Source organism: Pelecanus crispus, chromosome 11, assembly GCF_030463565.1.
Source record: "Pelecanus crispus isolate bPelCri1 chromosome 11, bPelCri1.pri, whole genome shotgun sequence".
Classification (NCBI taxonomy): domain Eukaryota; kingdom Metazoa; phylum Chordata; class Aves; order Pelecaniformes; family Pelecanidae; genus Pelecanus; species Pelecanus crispus.
The window spans coordinates 28,563,956-28,588,198 of record NC_134653.1 but is presented as its reverse complement, the minus strand read 5'-3'; the positions used below and the strand labels follow the sequence as shown (position 1 = coordinate 28,588,198).

General features: G+C 42.4%; 1 protein-coding gene across 1 annotated transcript in view; it reads left to right on the top strand.

Annotated features, from left to right (window-relative positions):
- HIC2 (HIC ZBTB transcriptional repressor 2) overlaps positions 1–24,243 on the top strand; it is a 73,894-nt gene that overhangs the window by 30,779 nt on the left and 18,872 nt on the right. Inside the window, exon 2 of the mRNA XM_075718644.1 lies at positions 10,547–10,616. The gene's annotated coding sequence lies outside the window, so the exon portion shown is untranslated. The remainder of the gene's footprint in view (positions 1–10,546; positions 10,617–24,243) is intronic.

The following is a 24,243-nucleotide window of genomic DNA, read 5'->3' as shown; positions in this document are numbered from 1 at the left end:
GTGCATATGGAATGAAGGAGCTTGGCTCAGTGTGAGACTGATAACGGGAGGGAGGGCTTGCCATGCGATTAGACCAGTTCACTGTAAACACCTAAGTTGCACAAGTGGCTCAAACTTTGATCTTTTTGTTGTGGAAAAGAAATCTGAGACTGTGAAACCTGCCCTCAGTCACAAACAAGGAGGTGGACATTACTCAAACCCAACTGTGGAAATGTAAATACAGATAAATGTGATCAAAATGGAAAAAGCACTTCTTTCTTCCCCATCCCTTGCTCCCTGGCATACAGAGTCTGCTTTTACCAGGGGCTCCTATTCTGACTTGCCTAGCTCTGTTTGTGAGTACAGGCCCCAGTCCCACACCTGAAACGCCCAAATCCAAATGCTCCCAAGTGCTGTCTGGGATAAGGTTTAAGCCACAGGTGCAATTAAGCTTTTAAGTGGTAAGCCTATTTGGTTAGGGGCACACCTAGAGCCTGCAACAAGCTGAGAGAAAAACGATCAGTCTTTCAAACTGACAGGCGGTTCCTGAAATACTGCTGGAAGGGTTAAGAAGAAGCTACAACATTCGTAATTCTCCTGGTATTTATTGTAACAACTCTCTGAACAAGTTCTCTGTGGATGCATCTGGCTGCCCCAGTGAGGTGGGACTTGATTTTAATTACAAATCTGGTAATGGATTATCAAAATGATGGTGTTGCTAAGGCCCTGGGCACACTTTTCTTAGTCCTCTCTTCTTTCCCCCCAGCCCCCCCTTCCCAAATCTGCCCGAGCAAACACTGGAGCAAAAGGAGAAGTTTCACAAGAGTGTAGGCTGTTAGCCTGTGGTCTCTTTTCCTATTGGCATTTGAAGCTTTGATTAGATTTTTAGAGGAAAAATGTCATAGCAGGTTGCCCAGTAAAATGCTGGTGAATATTTTAAGATGCAAATGTTCATTGGCATTCAGTGAGTGTATGAAAAATGCTGGATGTGAGACTTCAGGGATTCCTTGACATTCTGATTTCTTTGCACTGTGTCGTAGCTTTGCTTTTATAATCATTAGGACAACATCAGAGACCTTTGCTTTGCATAGCCTTGAGTTCTTGGGCAAGGATTTAAAAGTGGAACATTAAGACATGTTAGCGAACACGTCCTAATTAGTCTCTACCTCGGCTACCACATGCTCAGAGGCTGTGAGCCTTACCTACACTATGCGTCTCAAACGCCTTCAACAATATAGCATTTTATCCTAGTCTAGACAAAGTCTTAAGGGTTACGTTGTCTAGTCAACTAATCACTCCCTTTAGTGGGAAAACTACTTTCCTTCAGAATTGTTTCTCTGCCTGCTTTTTCCTCCTTGCTGTCTCTTTTCCCTCCTTCCCTCTGCATACCTTCCCTGCAGCAACTTCTGTTCCATCTGCTGTAATGTAAGCATTAACTATTTAATTGCTGATTAGGAAAATCTCATCTTGTGGTCTTTGGAACATTACTGGAGTGGGAATAGAGGAGTGGGAGGCAGAGGAAGGAGATGTGTGAGTTCCCAGTTCTCTATCACAGGCTGACCTGGGAGGGCATTAGTCATTCTTGACGCCATGAGGGTGTTTAACGTCTCTTCAATCTAATGGGTAGAACGGTTGAATGTGATTTGGATGTAACTGAGTCCTAGTCATCTTCTGCTGCTGAACTTGCTGTCTGACCTTGAGTGAGCTAGGCCTGGCCTTTCATCCCTTAAGTGGATAGAGGGCAAGTACTGTAGCTAAGTGCTTTGAGATTCTTGAATGCAGAAAACATGCTCATGCAAAGGACTAGTTGCTTTTCCTGTATAACAAAATACTGTGGGATTATGGATTATTTTTCTTTATGTTTCTGCACCAAGTTGCACAGAGTAAGATGAGAAGCTGGAGGAGATCTGCAGTTCTCCAAGCAGTGAAAGCCCTTTTAGGTCTATGTTCCCAAGCAGCCATATGCGGGCTTTTACCTGACTGACTGACTGACTTGTGTGATGCAAATTCAGCTGGTGGCCCCCTTCTCTCCCCCTGGCATCAGCTATTCCAAGCATTCTTATGTTATCAGCATTTCAGCTCATCTTTGCACTTGGCAGTACCTAGTTGCTACAGTCAGATGTAGCCTGTAGTATAATACTTGTGAAAATTCGGCAGGCTCCTGGGGGACTGTGGGCAATGTGGGGAGAAGAGGTGTGCAGGTGGACTCTGCAACCCATGTAGTCTGTCTCTGCCCTGAGGACTCTTCATGGCTAGTCATAATTGCCAGTTTCTCACTTGGTTTTGCAGGACCCTGAAAGTTGAGTTGGAGATGGGAATTGGACCTCTTCTTTTCTGTCATGAAAGAGCAAGGACTGAAATATTTTGATAATTGGACAACTAATGAAATTGCTGTTGTAGAAGATGAGAAAATGGTATTAGCAATTAGCAAGGGAAAGCATTTTAGTCAGACTGAAACTATCTTCTCATTTCTATGGGGAGTTTATTGTTAGCAGATGTTTAATTTCCGTAAGCAATTAATATTTGGAAAGCTTAGAAATTATTTATATGCATATAAAAAACCCCTTATATTTTACTTCAGTCAGGGAGTAAGCACTTGCACAATGTCTCCTCAAAGACCCCACAAAGACCAGAACTTCTTGATACTTTCAAAGAACAGATGGGCCTATATGTAGGAGAGCACAGAGGAGAGGGTAAGTGTTATATCTGGGCAGGGAATGGTAATAAAGGAAAAAATACCTTTGAGGAAAGGGATGAAAAATGCCAATATACTTCTCATGCTGTCTACAAACACATCACAAACAACCCCCACCTCCTCTCCCCCATCCCTACCTCAAAAAAAAAACCAACCCAATTCCATTTAGAAAACATCCTTGCAGATCACGTGGCAGCTGGCAAAGGCTGCTAGCCCCTCTGCCAAAGACAGCTTAGACTCCTGAAACAAAGCAAACTGGGTTGAAATTCTAGGCATTAAAAAACTAAAGCAGCTGCCTCCCTGACATCCTGGGTTGGACTCTGATTTCAGTTTCGCTTCTGCTAGATCTTCAGTAATGTCATTGCTACGGTGTAACTGAAATGAGAACTGGGTCTGCTTATCTTGACATTGGGTCACCCTTTGGTAATCCATTTGTTATCTCTGTTACATTTGTGGGAGCACACACACCCACTCCCTTTAGACTGCAGTAATTTATTTGGCCTATTTTATGTCTGATGGTCACTTGAAACTGTACCTCTTGCCTGTCAGCAGCTGTAGTTGTTTTGCTAAGTGACTATCTAAAGTGAGACTTCCTTGTGCAAATGTGTAGTTTAGACACTGTCACCAGAAATCCAGTGGTTCTCCTCTCTCCCTACCCCTCCCGTCCGCTTCAGCTGTTTAGATTTCAGGACACATGGCTTAAATGAACGTATGCTTGGGGTTTGCAAAATGGCTTGGATGACAGGAGAAATTGGATCACACAATGAGAGTTCAGAACCCAGCCACCAATTGGTACAACAGGAGTCTGCAACTCCTTTACACTCGTTACTGTCTCGGCGTAACATCTAGCAATGCGTGTTTCTTGCGTCCCCCTCTGAAAAATGGTAACGCAACTGAAACGAGCAGGCGGAGGAATGTCACCACCTCCCTTTGAGCGGCTGGGCTGTCAGCCTTTGCTTTCTGTGGTACCCCCAAGGGCTGTGGGTATCGGGGTGGAGAAGGGCCTGCACAACCTTCTTGCTTACGCTGGAGAATCTCCAGCTTACCCTGCCAGTGCAGTGCCTGCATGTGGAGGAGGGGGAGAGGTTGTGTTGCAACCTCTGAGAAAATTAGTTGTCTCTATTTTATCTTTTGCAGCTGCAGCACTTTTTTTCCCCTCATCCCCCCCCCCCACCCCGCCCCCGATGCGAGTGGTATGTCTGAACCATATCCTTCAAAACCAGTTTTCTAAGCAGATTAGATGGGTAGCAGAGACAGCTATGCAATCAGGCAAAAATGTGCACTCAAGCCTTCATTTTGTGCAGTGGCCAGAGCACTAAGTGTCTACCACCTGGATTTTTTTTTCTTCATTCTCTCCCTTTCCTGTTATTCTGCAGCGCTGTGGTCTGTTGCTGTTGTAGCCTGAAACAAAATGCTCATTCTGGTCCTTAATTGTATCAAAAATAGGGAGGGGAAGGAAGTTGGGTTCCATGCTAATACTCATTAACATGAAACATAAAGCATGCTCCCTGGCCGGCGTGCTTCACCATGCAAAGTGACATTTGCTCCCTCTGAGCGTGTTGAATCTGGGGATTACCCTCAGGTCCTCCAATACCAATCTTCCCCTGATTGGTCCGGAAAACCAGCATCTCAGTTTACTGCCCCTCTGAATTCAGTATACGCTCCTGGACGGCCACTGCATGTGCATTTGGTCTCTTGCTGCCCCATATCTTTCAGTGCTCCTTATCAGCCTTGTTGCATGCTAGGAATCTGACAATAATGGTCTTCACCTGCTTTGAGATATCATGAGAACTCTTAAGCATTGGTATTGGTTTCATGTCTGATCTCTTAGAGGACAACGAGCTGAATTTAGGATTGAGCTCTACAGACAAGTTTGGAAGCCTTACGGCTTGTTCAGTGTGGGTGGAAAATGGGGATAGGTTAGTGGGCTGAGTGGCAGACCTGAGGAAAAGAGCGTTGAGTAAGCTTTGGCTTTCTTCCAAGAGAGGAAACAGCAAAGTGTCCCAGGAGCCATTTGTTGCTCCTCTGGAGGAGAGGAAGGAACCCAGAGCAAGGAGATCCAGAAATGCTTTTTGCCTGTGAGTCTGGAGAAACACTGTGGCTAAGAAAAGGAGGGAGAGAACTCATATGATAAAACTAGAAAAGAGAAGTTGGAGATTGAGGTTTGGGGGAAGAAGAGAGAAGGAAAGAAAATAAACCCTTTATTTCCCATATAAGGTATGGAGAATGAAAGAAAAGAGAAACTAACCTGAAGACTTTCTTGTGCTTTATGGGGTAAGAAAGAAGCTAAACCAGACAAACAAAGTTATATTTGAAATATTTATAAAAAACTGTGCTTTAACATGTTGGCATGATGCACTTGATTATCTTCTGCTGATCCGTTAAAAGTAAAGAATTACTTTGAGAAGAGTGAAAAAATTGCAAACGAAAGAAAGGCTCAACCTTGCTGGCCTAAAGGGGGTGAAAAAGTGGGTGGAAAGTTGGTTGAATGTGTCAACCACAAAAGCGGTGAGATATGATTATAGAGAATTCGGGTTTTAGAACACAAGGGAACCATGCAGAGGTATTTTTCACACTGACTCTTGAACAGCGTCTTTAAGTGCAGCATTGCCAAATTTACCCTTGTTACAGGGGCAACTTACAGTAAGTTCCCACCAAAGCCATACACCATCTGTTTGAATTACTTAGAGGAAAGGTTCGTCTCCTTATTCCCCTTCTATTAGATGTGACAGATTAATGTCTTTGAGGGCAGATCACTGTTAGGCTAAATCTTTCTCTGGTTATGATTCCTTATAACTATAAAACAGTCACAAGGTTATGGGGTTTAAAAAGAGAGGTTTATTGCAGTTTCCAACACTGAAACTACAGGCTAAGTGTCTCTCCTTTTTCTTTTTTTCTAAAGTAAATCAAAACCATACATGCACATGCACTCTACCTTCTCTCACATATACAGACCTAGGGGTAAAGAACACGCGTTACAAGAGAAGCATTATAGAGTCTACAGGAAAACTACTAAAATAGCTTTCTGTGAATACATACTAATCTGCCCACTGAGTCCTCTCCACTTGTTTTAAGAGCTGTTTGAGCATGAGTTGGTGGCACCTCTAATGTTTGGGGCAGAACTTGGAGCCTTCAGCAACTCCACCAGCACTTGTTTCTACCCAACTACTGTAAAAGCAGTGTCTGTGCCTCTGCTAGAAGCAGCAAGGGATTGACCATTCGGACATCTGTTGCAAAACCTAGTTCAATACTTGTGAGACTCTCTCTAAACTAGTCGTTATATTCGGCTGATGAACTCAATCCTACAGTCCTTGGGTCACAACAGGAGCTGTGTAGGAGGCAGAGGGGTGCTGATATTGCTATAATTTAAGTTCCCTGCTGGGGAAATTTCTGTAAGAGTGAGCTTTGTTCACTGGATTATTTTTAAGACAGTTTGTAAGAATGCTGCTGTGGTCAGCAGGAGCCTGATTTGAGTTCTTCTTTGAAATGGCTTTTTCAGGAAAAAACACAGTTTCTTTAAAATAGAATCTTTTTTTTTTTTTTCCTAGAAAAGCCCAGTTCCAGATTTCTGATTGCCTGTAAAATTAAGAAACTAGCTTTTTACCAGATATATTACATTGAACTGTCTATACTACCTGAATGGGAATACCTCTTTGCTTTGCTTTTCTTTAACTGGTCTGAAAGGCTTCAACCAGAAGTGGTTCAAAACACTGTGTTGGATTCCAGGTAGCCCTCGGCAGCTCAGAGAGCTGTTGTCTGATGTACCTGTCCTCTTCTGCTGGACTCCAAGGGCCTTGGCCTTCCTATATGGCATTACAGCTCTCCTGGAGACCATGCTGTGCCACGGGACACCTTGGTGTGTCATATGGGAATTGCCTTCCAGCCAGGGAGTCTGCCAGAAGTGAGACCAGGGTTATCAGGCTGCCAGACTGCAGCGTCTGAAGCAGTGCAACATTGTGGGAATAAAGGCAGTTCAATAGTGTACTGACTCAGAACAAAATTTCGTGGGTCAGGTCACCAAACCAAAATGAACCAACTTTGGTTTCAGTAATGTAAAAATATTCCATTTCAAATGACACAAAATGTACTGCTGTTCACAAATAGGTTTGTGTTTTGTTGGTGGTTTTTTTTTTTAAACTTGTGAACTTCCGTTCTACAAAGGGTCTCTAATTTCAGTTTTTCTCCCCAAATTGGGATGAGAACGAATGTTGAAATACTGGAATTTCTTCCTTTCTGGGGAGGAGGCAGCTGATGAGTATGAGCAACCAGTTTCAGGGTTAGGACAGCTGACTCTAAAGACTCTTACATTGGAGCAGAGCAGGTGATGGTGGGGCAGATAGGTGATAGAGGGGAGGGGAACAGACAGGCAGAGCAATGGAAGTGGGAGACAGGAATGAGAAGCAGCAATGAGGGCTAGAACAGAAGAGTAAGGAGGAGAGAGCGGAAGTTTCTGCTTGGCTCCCTGGGCTGTAGGAACTGCTACATTTTTGTGCTGCGTTATGCTGTTGGCTGTGCCTAGCTCAGCACCTTCTGTTTTGCTGAGTGACCGGCAGACATGCAAGCTGGTGCCGCACTGAGAGCTCCTGTCAGAGCGAGCTTGAAGCACTTCATAGAGAGAGCAAGAGCTGGCTGAGGTGGAGCTGGAGGTTCACACCAGTGCACAACTAGGCAGTGCTGCGTGGTTTCACTTCTGCTCACTGAGCAGTTGAGTCCTTCCATGCTAATCAAACAGGGGTGAACGCAGGACCAAAAGACGAGCATTTCTCAGTTCCCATCCAGGCTCTAAGCAGGGTGCTGCAGCCCTTGCAAGTTCGAGAATCTCTCTGCACTAAGTCTTTTTCTGCAAAGTAGAAAGAACAGGAATATTCTTTTCTGGTGTGACTAGGAGCACTAGTGGCTGTTCCTAACACGCTGCAGAGTGTTATAAACTTTTATTATTTGACAAGTTTCTTAACTCTTTTTTCAAATATACCAAATTGATACACTCCATCCATCAGCAATGCCCTCCAGCAATGAGTAGCTAATTAGAGAGCAGGACTTGTGAAAAGACAAAACCGGGTTATGCACAGAACAGGTTTCTCCAGTATTTATTACCTACGTTACTGGCCAAGCTTCCTTGTAAGTAATAGTCAAATAATCGGCCTGGGTCCTTTTGTGAATGGTTTGAGTCTGTGTGGTCCTCCTTTGTTAGAGCAGCTCATGGTTTCTGAAAGCTTCTGCACCCCCTGTTCTGAACAGCAGAGCCTGGTGGCACCAGCTGCTTCTGCCTGGAACAAACATTTGCATGTGACATTTAAAAAAAAAAAGCCAATTTCAAAATGTATTTGCTTTTCCTTATCCCCTCATTTTTCAGTCCTTCTTAAAACTCTGGAAATATTTAAAAGATTAGTATATTTTGCTTTTGCTACAAGCATCTTTTAAACAAGTAAAGCTTGAAGAGGAAAGAGATGTCTTTCCTTCAGAAATAAAACAGCAGCCAGTGTTTGGAAATATTTTAACAATAGACCATATGGGAGTCCCAAACTATTAAGCTTTATTATTCAGAAGGCGGAAAATGTGGTTTGATATTCAATTGATATACAGCATAAATGAGAGCCGCAAACTCGGCTCCCTTGAGCTGGGATTCAGATGTTCTCTTGAATATAATAACTAACGCTTTGGCCTAGTTCCACAGAATGCATCCAGCCTGCTGATCACAAGCCAAGAAACTGTAGGCTTTTTTTTTTTCCTTCCCCTCTCTTCTCCAAAGTACTTTCCTCTCCTGCCAGCGTGAGCTTTTGGCCTGAATATAAATCTCCCGATATTAGATGCGTATAGAAAATGGGAAGGATGCTAATAGAGCACAGCAGTAGAGCTGTGTGTGTGTGCATGCGTGTTTGTTTTTCTTCTGCTTTAATGATAAGGTTTTCCCACTGGGATGCGCTGTCCGGGGATTACGTTGGTCATCCTAGGTGGGAGCTTCTTTGTTCCTGTTTCACTGTTTGTTTCTTAGTGCTGTGGGAGCAGGTGAACATCTTTTGGGGTTACTGTGAAGTGGTGCCAGAGACCATGAGAGTGTGGAATTTGTTGGAGAGAGAGACTGGAAGTGGTTTCAGTTCCCGCCCCCCGCCATTTGACTTGCATATATTTATAATTGCCCTTTCCCCTTTCTATCATGTCTCTCAACTTTTTCTCCTATGGGGAAAAGAACCCATAAAAGTTGCTTGTAAAATATTACATACATGGACTAAGATTGCCTATATGCAAAGGGAGACTGATAGTTACACAGATACTGCGATCAAGTAATGGCAGGCTGGATCACCTGCTGGTTTTTGACACAGGATCCCTGATGAACTCTGTGTATGGGATGGACCAGCTTTATCAGTGTGAATGTGGGAGGTGCGGTATGAATAAGGAGTTGCAGGGACACAAGAAATGGTCTTGTGGGTCTGGCAGTTGAATGCTGCCCTGAAATACTGAGTTCTGTGTCTCTGTCAGAGAGCTCCTTTGAGATGCCAGTATCGTCTTTGGGAATGGCTGAACCATGTCCACTGAAACTTTCTGCCCTATGCCCCTTGCCAGAAGCCAACAGCCTAGACATGTCTAGACCTCAGGCATGGAACATCATGCAGACAGTGATGTTTAACAGGCAGGTATACCAAATCAAGTCATACTCTAACAGCCTAGAAGCAACCGTAACAGTGTATGTTTTGATTCTGTTCCCTCCCTATAACACATGAAACATGAGATGGCTTTGTATATATTTTAAGTTGTAGGTGTTCAAGATTTTTTTTCAGATTTTTGTGCTGCAGGACTTGACAAGTATCTGTAAGTAACTCTCCCCCCAGTTTTGTGACAGACATCCTCAGCTATGTTGGGTCCTATCTTTCCTAGCCTCTCAAAATCTGAAATCAACTGAAGAACCTTCTCTATGGTCTGTGATTTCCCCTGAGTAGCTAGAAGACTCCAGCATTAAGCTATCTGGCATTTTTCTCTGTAAGTTTGATGAGCCCAAGGAAAAGGCTTTCACTTTATGTTTAAGTGCAGGAATGCCTGTAATACAGAACACTATAGAGAATATAAATTATGCACTCTGAGCGTGAAGTTCAGTTTTGGCTTCTGTCTTTCCTCCATTTCTCTTTTTGGTTATTCATGATAGCTGAAATTTTCCATGTTTTTGTCTCAACCCACACACAAATTTTTTCCTTTGGGGAAAACTGGAGCAAAATCAATTTTAGTGCAATTTTTCAAGCCTCTTTGACTTGCACCTACATCTGTTTGGTGTGGGGGAGTGGAATTTTATCATAAAACGTTTGATTTATTTAATGTATTCAATAAGCATCCAAGATGTGCCAGGTACTTTCTCAGCCCTTTTTGGATGAGAAATCTTGCAAGCTAAGAACTTAATAAACAAAGAAGCTACAGAACTAAAAATTTCCCTGCTGTTAAGGTCTCCATATATCTAAGGAATAAACCACATTTGAACAAAGCAGATCCAGAGACTTGTAAGTACAAAATGTCACGTGCAGTACTGATGAGATCTAGCATTATAGGAACATAATTTTTACATATTTCTTGATCGTGTTATCTGCCCAACTTACAACAAACTCAGCTGAGATGTGTCCACGCAGCACCTCTACTTTCATTGCAACTATGAGTCTATTTTTATTGATGAAGCCATTGCTATGATTGTATGAAGCTGTACTAAGGGCTCATCTAAACAGGGCCATTGATTCAGACCAAGGTAAGTTACAAATTTGAGCAGAAGACCTATTCCCAGTTAACTTCATCATCCTAACGAAGAGGTGATTGGGAATAGTTAATAAGGAATAGCTGTTCTGGAATAATCCCTTTTTAAGACAAAGCCTTACTCTTTCTATAATTGCATTCTAGGAAGCTATTCTGTACTGAATCAGCATGGGATAGAGTGCCTAGAAGACGTTCAGACCAAGCACAGCTAGCGGTGAGTGGGGCAATATACACTGGGATGCCCTATTGCAACTATTATGAGTGAGCAGAAGAATAGCAACATTGGTTGCCTGTGCATCTCTCTAGAAGGCAACAGAAAGTATTATATCAAAATCACTGTACAAAGGCCTCTCTCCTAGCAGGGTTGAAGTATGAGCTGCCTGTTACCGAGTATTAACCCCGTGTTATGGATAGAATGCATGTTTCAACTTGTAACCGATTACGATTTGATTAAATGTTGGGGTATGGAAAGGACTTGTGTGCTTTTTTTCAATGTGTATATTTACATTATTATGTGGGGAGCAATCAATTTATCAAACCCACCTGATTATTCAATTGTGGGGAAAGACAATTCGTTGGAGGAAAACTTGTATTGTTTTGAAGGTGGACAGAAAATTAGTTTAAAACAAACTTGCACAATCCTGTTTTGAGGAGAACCTACACTAACAATAATCACATAAAGGAGAAGCCAATCATTTATAATGCCATGAAAATTTTCCTGCAGCATAAAATGTCGTGCTTGACCTTGTCAAGGAGGATGGGCTGGAGTAGAGATGGTGCTCTTGTGCTTTAATGCATTGTAGTTGTGATATAGTTGCTGTTAATTCATAGTTCTGACTTTTGGAATTAATCCCTTCCCTTAAAAGGGAAGGTGGCAGCCTGGAGTGGAGAAGCTCCAACTGCAGCCCTGTGGATGTTAATCCACCCTGACTTTCTTAAGCTTCCTACTTAAATCATTATCTTAATGAATCACCATTGCTGCTATCTTCAGTGCTACACAGGAACATGCAAATTTTAAACAGCCTGGGGAAAAGACCTTTTTGTCTGTAAACTGCTCTGATACTTGCATTTAGATGTTGCCATGATAGGTACCTTGGATACTACTTTCTGCCTAACCCCATGGATAGATCATGGGGTATAGTGTATCACCAGTGGATGCCTGCTAGGTGGCTCTCAGGGCTTGCCCCTGAGAGGAGATGGATGTGATTCTGCTACTAACTGTAAGAAGCAGCTTTAGCTCAAGCGGTTGAAGCCAGATAGCTGTGCAGGTTTGTCATTCATCTAACTGCCTGTTGGCTATGCTTTTCTTTAGTTGCAAAATGACGAGTTAAGGGAGTGAGGATGGGGATCCCCCCTCAGCTCTGCAGCTGCCATTGTGACTTTGGGGCAAGTTTCTTCACCTCTTCACTTGACTTTTTTCACAGTGCAAAGAAATACGCCATGCAAATGTTAATGTATCAACTAAATTTTCTCCCAAGTAGCTGTCAAGAAATTTGACACAGCAGAAAAATTACCAGCTTGCTAGAAAATCTTAGGAACGTGTGTTTGAGGAAAAACTGAACATAGCAAAGCCACTGCAAAACATCTCCAAGACTTTCAGCATTGTGTTGTCCAAATTTTTCCTTGAACAGTCAAATTAGCTAGGCATTGAGCTCTGCCCATTTTCAGCTCTCCCAGATGATCACTTGAGAAATGTTTACCTGTAGATGGTGGGTATGGAGAAAGAGCCATATATAGCTGTTTCAGATGGCAAATCTTTGTGATTATTTTACCCATAGTAAGGGAATGTGCTCTTCTAAGCCACAGAAAGGGGACAATGGGTGAATTTACTTTGCAATTTGAGGAGAGTACTTCTTATCATCTAGGACATTTGAATAAAACAGCTTTCTCAGCTCTTGGTTTAATGAATAAAGGAATCAAATCTTTCAAAGCATATGGCACTTTTCCTCACCAGTAATAGTTCTGCTTCTGGAACAATGGCAGGATAAATGCAGAAGATACCAGGTGAACAGAGATCCTCTAGTCTCAACTGGGAGAGCACCATATTAACAGAACTGAGCTTAAATGCATTTTCTGCAATAACTATCAATTGTCAAGTCCTGCTGGGAGAGTTATGCCCACAAGCAGCCAGAACATCTATCTCAAGGAGGGCATCCTCATTCTTCTTGTCTGAATCTTCTCTGAAACCAGTTGAGCTGGAACTAGATGTTTTTAGACTAAGAAGAAATGCATTTTCTTGGCTCATGCTAAAGCTAAGTAACATGTTCTCAATTGGTTACCAAAGAAAGTGGATGTGAGCAAACAGTACACGTTGACTTTTTGCAGCTCAAGGCCTGGACAGGAGTCCAGTGTGAGGCAGGTGATACTAAATGCTTCCTTACCCGTTTGCGCACACCTTCCCAGACAGCAGTGAGTAACCAGCCCTGTGACTCAAACTTTTTTCCTGCCTGGTGTAGCTCTGAACAGACTGATGCTTTCTTGTAATAGTGTTTAAGACACTCTCTGTAAACTGCTTTACAACGTTCATTTTTCTGCTCATTGTGAGCAGACTGTTGTGTTTTCTGTATTCAAGCTCCTAGCTGGTTTTGATCCCTTGTTGGATGGCAGCATTTTATAATACAGGTGGTAAATTAAATAGGGAAGCCATCTATTAGATTCAGCACTTCAAGAACAGTCAGACTAGGGATTTCAGAAGAAATACCAGGAGTGATTTATATATGTGTGTGTATAAATACGCGGTCTGTGTGTATATATATTGTGTGTATATTTCAAAAGAGAAAATTGAGGTGACTAACATTTGAGGCCGAGTGCAAAACTTAAATGCAACTTTTTCTCATTCCAGTCTTGGAAAGTAATGGTGATGGGTGTGGGCAGGTCTCTGGCTGACTTTCTGAATTGCCTTTATGTCAGAGCTCCAGCAAGGGATTTGGTGGAATTTCTCATCCTATTGAGTAAAAGTGATGTTCTATCCCACATTAGTTTCCTTAGGAAACAGAAGGAAAGGGATTCTTCTCTCCAGCACTTAACACACCCAGTGTTATTTTTGCAGGCACTGTATGCAAAATGTTCAGAAAATTAGATATCCAGACAGAAAGTTTAGATTTCAATATGCTGAACTGGCTTACATTATTTGCCTAGCTTTTGCATGGTATCTTATGCTCATGGGTAGTAGTAGAGTTTTGTTGATGTACAAAGGTTGTTATTTCTATCGTTTGCTCATTCAAATTCAGAGGTTTGTAACTATGGAAGTAAAATGTGTCTGTGCTGTTATTTTATTAAGCTGTCTTGAGCTACTTCTGTTAACCGCATGTTCACAGGATTGCATGTTTGCTCAAACTACCCGCTCAGTTTTCTGGTCAGGTATGCTGAGATGCAGTGTTTCAGCTCATAACTTTCTTTTGTGCTATCTTTCTCATACAACTGCTTCCCAGAAATTCTGAAATTGGGGTCAAAAAAACTGCTCTGATGTTTCTCCCAGCATTCGCTAATTTGGCAGTATTTGAGCTGCTACTAAGAAGCATAGAGTGCTGCAGCTGAGCACTGTGACTGACAGTGCTGTTATGAGCAAGTGATGCACACAGGTAGATGGATTTTAATCTGCAAGCATATCTACCATTAATTTTAAGAGCTTTTGGAACCGTGGTAGTTTAGCTGAGAGAGGGGAGATAAGCCAAGCAATTATACAGAGCAGCTATATTTGGTGAAGCACGCCTCTTGGGATTAGTAGGGACTCATGAGGCAGGGTAGTGAATTGTGCATCACAGTGCCAAGTCTGACTGATCCTTCGGGACAGTCACTCATTATGTGGGGATGCCTGGGAAACTTCTTAAGACTGGGATATTCACTGAGATAAGCTTAAGAAAGTTTCCTTGGTTGGTCAGTATAGACTTTAATGCTTCTCCCAGCTTGTTGGGGAGAACCATGTTCTTCCTCCTTCTCTGGCTTGTGGGACTTCTCACTGGGTGTACAGGTGAAAGAAAGCATCTGTGAGCTTTGAGAGGCTGCAAACTGCCATGCTGTTGGGAAGACTCTGGAGGAGGGAAAATGGCAGGGATTTGAAAGCTATGAGTTTCACTGGCTTGAATTGGGTAAAAAAAAATGAGATATCTGTGGCAGCAGTTGTTGGGAGATGAAAAAATTCACCTGTCACCTCAGCAGGCTACTTAAGAGCACTACCTGAAGTGAGTCCCCCAAAAGTTCTCACAGAGAGACTAATAGCCAACTGGGAGGAAATGGTACACTCTGTGAAGAATCAACAAACTCTCTGGATGTTTACCCAAGCTGGTAAACCAAACAGCAACCATCAGTGTGCTGCTATGTAAATTCACGGTGTGCCAGTATCTTAAACACAGTTCAGTCCTGATTACCACCACTTGAAGGTAGCGGAGGACTAGGGAAGGTCCAGAGAAGACAATCAAAGATGGGTCTCAAGTCAGTCAATGGAATTTCTCTCTTTGCTATAGAGAAGAGATGACTTATTACAGAAATTGCAGATTTTTACACTGTGATGAATGGGGTGGGGAAGGGGAGTAGGGAGTTATTCTTCACGGTTCTTGTGTTAACTAAACTGGTTCAAAGCAGGCAAAGAGGAGGCACTCTGTCAAGCAGCAGTTACCATGTGAAACTCATTGCCAAAGGGTATTATGGATAGCAGAAGTCTAAACAGATTGAAAAATTGATGAAGGACAGATAAGTTCTTATTAAAAGTGATGGTCTGGATGCAACCTCTGATTCAGGAGATCTTTAATAATTGCATAAGGTATAAGAAGGGAAAAGACTGCCTGTACTCTTTCTGCTGCCACCCCCCACCCCCCCACCCCCCCCGGTTGCCTTTCCCCCCCCCCCCCCCCTATTTGGCTACTCCTGACGAACAGACAGAGAACTAGACCTTTGCTCTTATAATATGACTATTTTTATAATTCAAAACTAGAAAGGAAACTAGCTACACTGCAGTGCATGGTACTAGTTTGCCTTGCAACCCGCAAGTAATGTAAAATACACTGAAATGAAGAGAATTAGGAGCCAAATGCCTCCTAATACCTTAAAAATGTGTGTGTTATAAAATGCCTCTGTAGCCTGCTTACTTCGTTAAAATCCTGACAACAAAAAGCTGAGCTTGTTCATGAAGCTGTGAGTCACTACAATGTTTCTAGCTATTTTTCTCGCATTCTGTGTTTGGTGCTACAGTCAGTCAGGTTGCCTGACAATGCACCTAATGAGCTGGCTTAGGCATTTTCCCCTTAGTAGAGGCACCTTGGGCTTGGAAGCTGAGGATGGCTGCCCTCCACAGAAAGGACTGGGGAGCACAACAGAGAGGGAAGAAGCAGCAAGTTGGGAAGGAGGCTGAAGAGGAGGCAAGATACTAAAATCTCTTGTATACGCATAAAAGCAGGAAAGTCTAATGCAGAGCAGGGCTTACAGTTGTGACTGCAGTGGCAACAGTCAGCTGGTATTTGGGAGGTGAAAAAATCAGTTTTACATTTTGCTAGATGATTGTACTGTAATACAGCAGTGCCTCCTGGCAGGGAAAGCAATGTAATGTAAAGCAATACAGCGTGGAAGAGCAGTTGGAGAGCTGTCAGAAGCTGAGTAGCTTGGAATGCTTCCACGTGAACCTGGGAGCAAGCGAGCTTGCTGCAGTGTGGCATTCCCCTGCCCTGAGGAGGAGTACAGACTGCAGCACAAGCGTGAATAACGCACCTTACAAACAATGCAGCTCAGCTCTCTGGAGGAGGGCTACACGAGGCTTTTCTAGGCAAAATAGTGAGTTTCTTTCTTCTCTTGGTAGATTCCTCTTCCAGCTCAGAGTCCTTCTGAGTTCACATGCTAGGCAGCCCTGGGGCAAATGAGTTTGTACCTGTCAGCTGTCATTGCCTGGTGCCCCTGAGTACTCAAGGGCACAAAGCTGCCGAAGGGGTAGCAAAAGGCTGGAGGTCTCCAAAGCCCAGGCTGCAGGAAAGCTGCTGGGTCTGATCTGATTGGGCAAACAAGGAAGTAATGACATTTTTTTTTAAAACAGTTTGTATTTCCAGAGGGCTTTGGTGCATGGCATTGGCTTTTATTCCAGTTTTTAGATGTTGGATGTGCTTAGCAATCTTACTTGTGGTTTTTAACCCTCCCCCTTCTCCCTGCCCCCAGCATTTTCCTTCCCTTCAACTCCTCTGCCTCACTCTATGTATTGCTACTATAAATTGCTTAGGATGATGGTTCCTGCTTCTTACTTGGAGCCTCTGGATGCTATTAACAAGTAATTGCTGGAAAAGCTTGTTTAAACATCAAAACCCTACATTATTTTTTAAATTGCCCTTTGAGGTGGCTGAAATGCAACTGAAAGATTACTTTTCTTTAATACTGGACAAGGAACTTTATTAAGTAAGGGAAATAGTGTTCTTACTAGACTATTTCTGAGGTAGCAAGTCACCTTCCTTTTAAAGAAAGGATGTGTAGTTGTACTCCCCCTGCTTGCTTCTCCCCCTCCCCCCCCCCCAAGCAAACCAGCTGATGTTTATAGCAAGAAGCAAAGAGGTTTTATTAGCTTTATCCCTTCAACACATCCAGACTTTCTTTTTTGAAAAACCTGTAAGAATGTAACAGTTCATTCTGTGTGTTTGCTGTCTAGCCACAACTCAAAATCCAGCAATACTGGTAGATTATCCAGGGAGATTCTGTCAATGTCCAAGCTACATATACAAGGGTTTTCCAGCATGATGTAGGACCAGGGCGCTGTGTCTAATACACTACTACTATTCCTGTTGTAATCACATCGGTAAGATTACTGGATGGTTAACCTGCAGTCATGGATGAGCTTGAACAGGATCCTCCACCATTCAGACACCAGTAGCTACACGCATCATGCACCTCTCTGGGTTAAGACTTGTTAGATTGGCTGAAGCACAACAAGTCTTGCTCAAAATGTAACTGATGGGTGTTCTGTCAGTGGCGATATGACTCACCGTTAGCCTACTAGCAACCATTGGATAATCAGGTGAAATTTGCATTTGTTTTACATACTGAAAACCGTTAGGCAGACCTCCTCACAGAATGAGTGCCTCCTGACTTTAAGAACAAATAGTTAATTTTGCTTTGACGTTCATGCAGCCACAGGGACGCAGTAAATGTATTGACTTTTTATTCCTTTCTACTCTTTCATGTAAGTGTACACACATTATTGCAAGAAAGCCGCATGTGAGCTCATAGCTGTGCCTCATCACTTAATGAAGTGTTTGCTTTAAAGAAACAACATGGACCTTCTGTGGGGGCTGTAGAAGCAGTAGCTAGGCTGTCCAGGTCTGAGTCCCAGCAGGCAAAAGGAAAGACTTAATTTTAGGTTTCCAGGACTGTGCTAGCAGCCAGGTCTCTGCTAGCAATTAAGGTGTGAATTTTATAAATGGAAGTGCCACCTTGGGGAGGAATAAACAGATAAGGGACTTAGTGCAGAAACGGGTTGAAAAATGTCATGGGTTGTGAAGACAAACATGAATTTGGAAATAGCACGGGAGGGTTGCATGAATACCCGTTTCTTCTGCACTTTTCACATAATGTGTCTGATCAGGTGAAGGCCTGTCTTCTGTTCCTCTGCCATCTTTCTGATAGCAAATTAAGCTTTATCTTTTTACATTTGGCACGTGTATTAAGATTCTTTTTGGGGGAAAAAAGATTTCTCTCATATAAATTGCTAAACAAAATGTGGACAGACACAATCACAGCCTTTCAGTCCGTATGCCACAGAAAGGGAAGCAGAATGCACGTAGTAGGAAAGGGATGCGTACCTCTTGCTTTCATGGTGTGCGAGTGTTTCTCTTTCCCTGTTGTTGTTTATTTCAATTTGTGTTTTTGTAGCCTTTCTGTTAGGAATCTGTGGGATATTGAGCAAAAGTCAAGTGCATTGTAAATGTAGTGGCTAAAAGCTACTGAATTGAACAATCTTTTTAATACCTAGGATAAAATACTTGCTTGAAATTACGACAGCTGCCTTAAACAATTTTCATAGAGCTTAGTGAGTTTAGGTCTATATTTATGCAGGCACTACTTGTTTTCTGCCAAAGGTTTAAGGAAAGACAGAACGTTCAACTGCAGAAAGTTTGTCCCTAAGCATGAGGAACAAGAGTTTGTAAGAAAGTACTGGGCTTTTGATAGATGTACCTGCTTTTGCAGGGAGACCTTGAGGCTATTTTTGCCTAAACTTTTTTTTTTTTTCATTTGAGTTTATTTAATGAAGTAAAGGACTTCAGTTGAGAAAACAATGAAAGTTTAAGAAACTTAGGATGCTTGTTTTCCTTTTCTAAGCTGGTGAGTAAGAACTAGATAGAAGGGGAGGCAAGTATCTGGTAACTACATTTTGAAGGACAAGGCAATGAGAATTCAGTTTTTAAATCATCAGCTACAGCTCACTTCTCTTTAATAAAGATTTTGTTTTAAATGTTAAACATGTTTGGACTTAAATGTTTAGTACGCTTGAGAAGAAAATGAAGTCAGAAAATTCTCAATGGATGGTTACTTTTTGAATTTTCAGGCAGTATGATTCAAATGAGAAAAATAAAATGTCTAATAAAAGTCATTGGCTGTTTATTAAAATAATAAAAGGAGGAAAAATGTCAGCTGGATAAATACCTGTAAAATAGAATAAATGTTTCAACTGGAGATGGTGCAGCTCTCTGGCTAGCAAAAAGTAATACCAAATTGAGAGCAGACTATATTTAGTTGCAAATCAATATGGCTTAGTAGTTACCAGCCACTGATCATCCTTTATGAAAATAACTAGAGTGTACATGTAAAACAAGATTAAAATTTGTAGCTTTAAATTACCTTGATTTAAATCCACCCTTCCTCTACCATTGGATGTTATCTGAATAAATAAGTAAAAGTACATTTAGCTGCTGGCATGGCATTGCCATGGCTTTTCCTGTATTTGCTATGATGTGATACACAGATACAGGAGATTCCCTCTGTGTATTCATATATTAAGTCACTAACGTAACACTTGGTCCCTTTTTTCCCTCCCCTTCCTGTGTCTCATCTCCATTACCCTCCCCCAAAATGCAAATGGGCAAGTGAATTTTGAATTTGTCACGTTTTACATACTTCTTACTTCTCAAGGTATGTAAGCTGCCTCTGAAGATAAGTGCACCTGACACCCAATTTTCCTGTCTTCTGTGTGTTTGATACAAACTGAAAGAGAGCCCTGAAGAGGTTTTTCTTATGTTACTCCTGGTCCCATGTTTGGTACTGTAACTTCTGAAAATTAAAATTAATTATGACCTTAGAGGCAGAGTCCAACAGTGAAATAGCTTGTAATTTATTTGAACTCTGAAATTCTACTGGTTAAAATTGTGTAAAACTTTCCAATAATTTGTTTATATATTATTTTAAGAAAAAAACACCTTAATTATGAGTCTGGTTCCTCAGTAAAAAAGGATAGCTATCTGGTTAATCATTGCTATGCACTAGATCACTAATTTTCTTCTTAACGACAGTAGGATTTTTGCCATTTTGCCCCATAAAACTTCTTCAATTACATAACGAATGCATTTGGTTTAAGGGGACGCTCTCTAGGATTTTATGCCCCAAAACAGGCATGTCACAAAACAGCCGTAGGTTGGTGAAGAACCTCTGTTGGATTAAATGTTTGCAAGTACTGACAAGAGTGGGAGTTGAGCATTTGGATGGAGGCCTGTACAGAGGCTCATGGACGGCTCTGTTCTCAGCTACTCCTACTTGAAATGAATTATTTTGGTTTGCTCTCACCAAGAAATTCAGACTTTGAGTCTTGAATGAAAACGTGTGTGCTGCTATCTCCTTATGGGAACACACAGCTCCATCTGAGTATACGTAGAGGTTGCTCATAAGAAGACCTGATTTTCCCAAAGTTTGAAAATTTTGTTTGTGGAAAAATGAATGATTGCACTCTTATACTAAATGTGGGGATTTTCTTTAATGTCATCTTAAGTACTTGCTTCTGCATTAGATGCATCACTAAGTATTAAGGTTTCTGGAGGTGCACATTCACAGTTACGAAATACAGCTGGGCCTCCATTTGTCTGCTGGGGACACAGACCCGCTCTTGTGATTTGGTTTCAAGTTGTTAGAGAAAGACATGACAGTGTGTATTATAAGATCTCATGACAAATGTGTAAAGTTAAGTGCTCTTACCAGGCTGACTGCTAACTGGCCAGGAAGTTACTAACACTGCGGCTGGCAAAGAATAAAGAAAATGTAAAGATGCTAAATCTTGGTTATGGGAAACTGCTCAACATTTAAACTCCTGGTGTCTGAGAACATGGGGTGGCATTTGCAACAGATGTTTGCCTGGTAATCAAAGACCCAGTGTAATAAATAGTTAAAAAGTAAGAGTTCATCTGATGTTAATGCTGATTTTTATGGCTATAGACTTGAGACCTCTTGAAAATGAGAAATGCTAGTAGCAAGAAGTGTATGTTTTTCTAGGGGTAGATGGATTTTGAGGTCCTGCTCATTTGTTGAGAATTAAGTATCATGGAATGGCCTTATTCTGGATTCATTTGAATATAAATGGCCAGTGAGATGAACAGATGACTGGCACGTAGAGTACATGAGAATTTCCCTTTGCTTCCTGCACTGGACTGATGAGTTGGGTTCACTGAACCCACTGTATCACCCAGCCCTCAAGGGGTTATAAAGCAGAGGTGGACTGAAAAGTTCTACCTATGCCACTTCAGAAGAACGTTTAGCTTGGCACTGCCTTCATCCCTGATGGCTGCTCGTGATGCCTGGGGCCATTTACCTTACCATAGGGATGAACAGACAAACCTGATGTGTGCTCAAACCTGGAAATCTGAATTAATTAACCAGTGGAATAACTTATGGATGTGGTAGATTCCTCATAAATTAGATTTTTTGTCAAGATTGGTACATGCATTCTTGCTCGTGCACTCTGTCTCCTAAAAGCTGTTGCCTGAATGCAAGAATAGCTCACTGGAAAATTAAGGCACTTGTGCTGTTAAGGAGGAATAAGAAAGGAGGATCCTACAGGGCCCTGTGGTCCTCCACCTCTGAGCCCATGCATGCTGGTCAGCAGCTTCGCACATCCATTGGTGCTCCAGCTCCCTGTTAAGTACTACAAGATGGTTTCCATGAGATGGGTGGCACGGGGCCAGTTCTTATTCATGCTGAAGAGTACCTCTGTATTGTGATGCAGAGCTATAGCTCAACCAAGTAGCTCTTCTGGTTTTATTACCTGTGCCAGTCACGAAGATATGACACAGAAAATGCCATTAATGCATTTGCTGCCCTGAGAATTTTCTTGTTGGCTCTTTCAGCTGCTTAGGCCAGCAGCTAGTATCCTCCAATGCTTGGTGAAGAATTAGGTTGAAATTGCCAACGGGTGTATCTTCCTGCACTGACTTAGGGATGTATGAGGCTCGCTCTCCTTTGTCCTTCCTTCATCCTGCACTAGCCATATCTGCCTTGCGCCCTGTTAGCATTTTCTGCTTGGGAATGGCTGAGTGGACTTCGCTCTGTTAGCTGTGCATCTTTTTTTATTTAAAGGAGATCTTCAGAGTGTCTGTTTAGCACCAATCAGGTGAGGATTTGCTGGTAGTAAGTGCAGAGGAGGGGGTAAAAAAGAGTACATGGAGCCCTCTGTTCACTTCCTCTTGGCAGCACCTTGTTCCTGCTCTTGGAGGAGGTTGTCCCTGAATTGATTCAGCCCCCAGAGCACAAATGCTCTGAAGCTGCAGTCGCAGGGTCGCTGTCTGTCTCCAGAAAGTCATGTGGCAGGGGGCTCTGCATGCTACGGAGAGCAGCTCCCCCCCATCCAAGGAGTTACAGGATATTGCTGGGGGTAGCTACAGCTGGTCTGCACTGGTACTAATATAATCCCACAGGACTGTATCCATGAGACACAAGTGTGACATGTGAGGTATTTAAGGAGACACACCTGTTTTAGGCACAGGCTGGGGTATTGCATGCCTTGGAAATGGAAGGTTTTGGTGGAGCAGGAAAGACTCCCATTTCATCCACAGGAGGGCTTTGCTTTCTGCTTTCTTCCCAGTTTCACATTATTTTATAATTCCCTAATATTATGCAGTCCTGTGGCCTGTTAGCACTGGGCTGTTTTAAAGGCCAGGTTACTGTTTGCATTTGAACTTTTTTTACCTTAGTGTGTGATTCCAGAGTGATTAGCAGGAGCGAACAGCTTCTGGGCTGAGTGATGGTTTGGGTGTAACTGCTCCCAAGAAAGGGCAGAGAATTCAGAGAATGTCATCTATGTGTGGGGCTGGGTTTTTCAGTCCTTTAGATAATTTAGATTTTACGTTGTGTTTACCTGTATTTTTATTATAAGGCCTCTGTCTTGCAATTTGGAGCAGTAAATCACATAAGTGATATCATCTTACCAAATTTAGCACAAAAAGTATTTTGTCCCTTTGCTTTGAAATCTCTGAGTGTCCTTCCCTCTCTTCTTCCTGTCTGCCCCCCCATCCCAAAAATTGTTGTGAAATGGCTACCTTCCATACCAAAGAAGCAGCAAGCAAATGCAAAATAAATCTCATGGTTGTGTAGTATAAAGAAATGAACTTGCTTACATTTTTATGTGTCTTTTTTTAAGGTAATCTGACACTTGTTTGGCAGATTTTTTTTTTTTTTTTTTTGCCATTGAAAAGGGGGTGTATTAAGATGGAGGAAAAAAATCACAGGGTCTGTCATATGACTTGATTCCATCTGTCTGTCTTGTCTTTCAAGTACAATGGAAATTTTCTCTCAAACTTCATGTGCCTTTTTTTCATGTTAATGTGGAATCTCCTAGTTGGCCTTGGTCTCACTCCACATGCCCCTTCTTTCCACAGATTCCTGCTCTTGGTGAGGTTTTAAGTGCTTGTTGGTTGGGACAGCCTCCCAGGATCGGGGCCAAGATTTCTCCTGTACCTGATAGATTGTTGTGTGAAAATAGAAGCAACTGGACAGTCCTTCCCTCCCATCTTTATTTTAAATAGAATTTGCCAATAAACATCCAGTATGCCAATTGTTTGTAGAACTAATAATGGCTGGTGGAAATAAGGAAGAGAGGCTGAGAAGCATGTTTTACTGTAGGACCTGGTTAGTTTGGGCAGTCAGGTATTTAGAGGGGGAGGTGGTTGTTGTTCCCTTCTATAACAGCTCTGAGTTCTGAGTGGGGTGGACTGGAATAACCAGACCCTGAGGGGACAACAGATTCTCCTTCTCGGCAATGAAATGCTGCTGGCAGGGGAGAGGACCCTGGAATGGAGACTCTTCTGCTCCAGCCTCACCTGGCCCATGGGGTACGCTCACAATGAGCAGGTCATTGACCCTTACGGCAAAGGGATATAAATCTGAATCTTGTTAATTCTAAGCTGAAAGATGGCTGCAGTGTGGCAAGAGCCTCCTCGCCTGCATGGGCGAGCTGAGGTGCTGACTATGAAACTCATGGTCCTCTTTAGTCCCTGTATGCTGGCATTCATAGTTTGACCAGCCCCAAAGCCTCAAATAGTTTTTCCTCCTTGTGGGCAGACACATTTTTGTACATACGAATGTGAAAATACCTTTGATTATGACACTAAGAAGCAGAACATCTCATTGTAAGGGAAGCATCACCCTCATGTAGCTGTGATGCCTCCCAGGCTAGCTTTGCATCTCTGCACATCACTGCATTTTGCTGCACAGACACAGCCTAAGGTAGCCATGGCCTCACTATCCTTGCTAGCTGGTAATGGTGGGCTCTCTCCCACCCCTGTCCCTACTGGCATCTCCCAGAGTTAATAGATTTCCAACCAAAAACTGAATAGATTTATTCTGTTTGTTTGGGGGTTGGTTTGGGTGGGGTTTTTTTGGGTTTGTTTTTTTTTTTT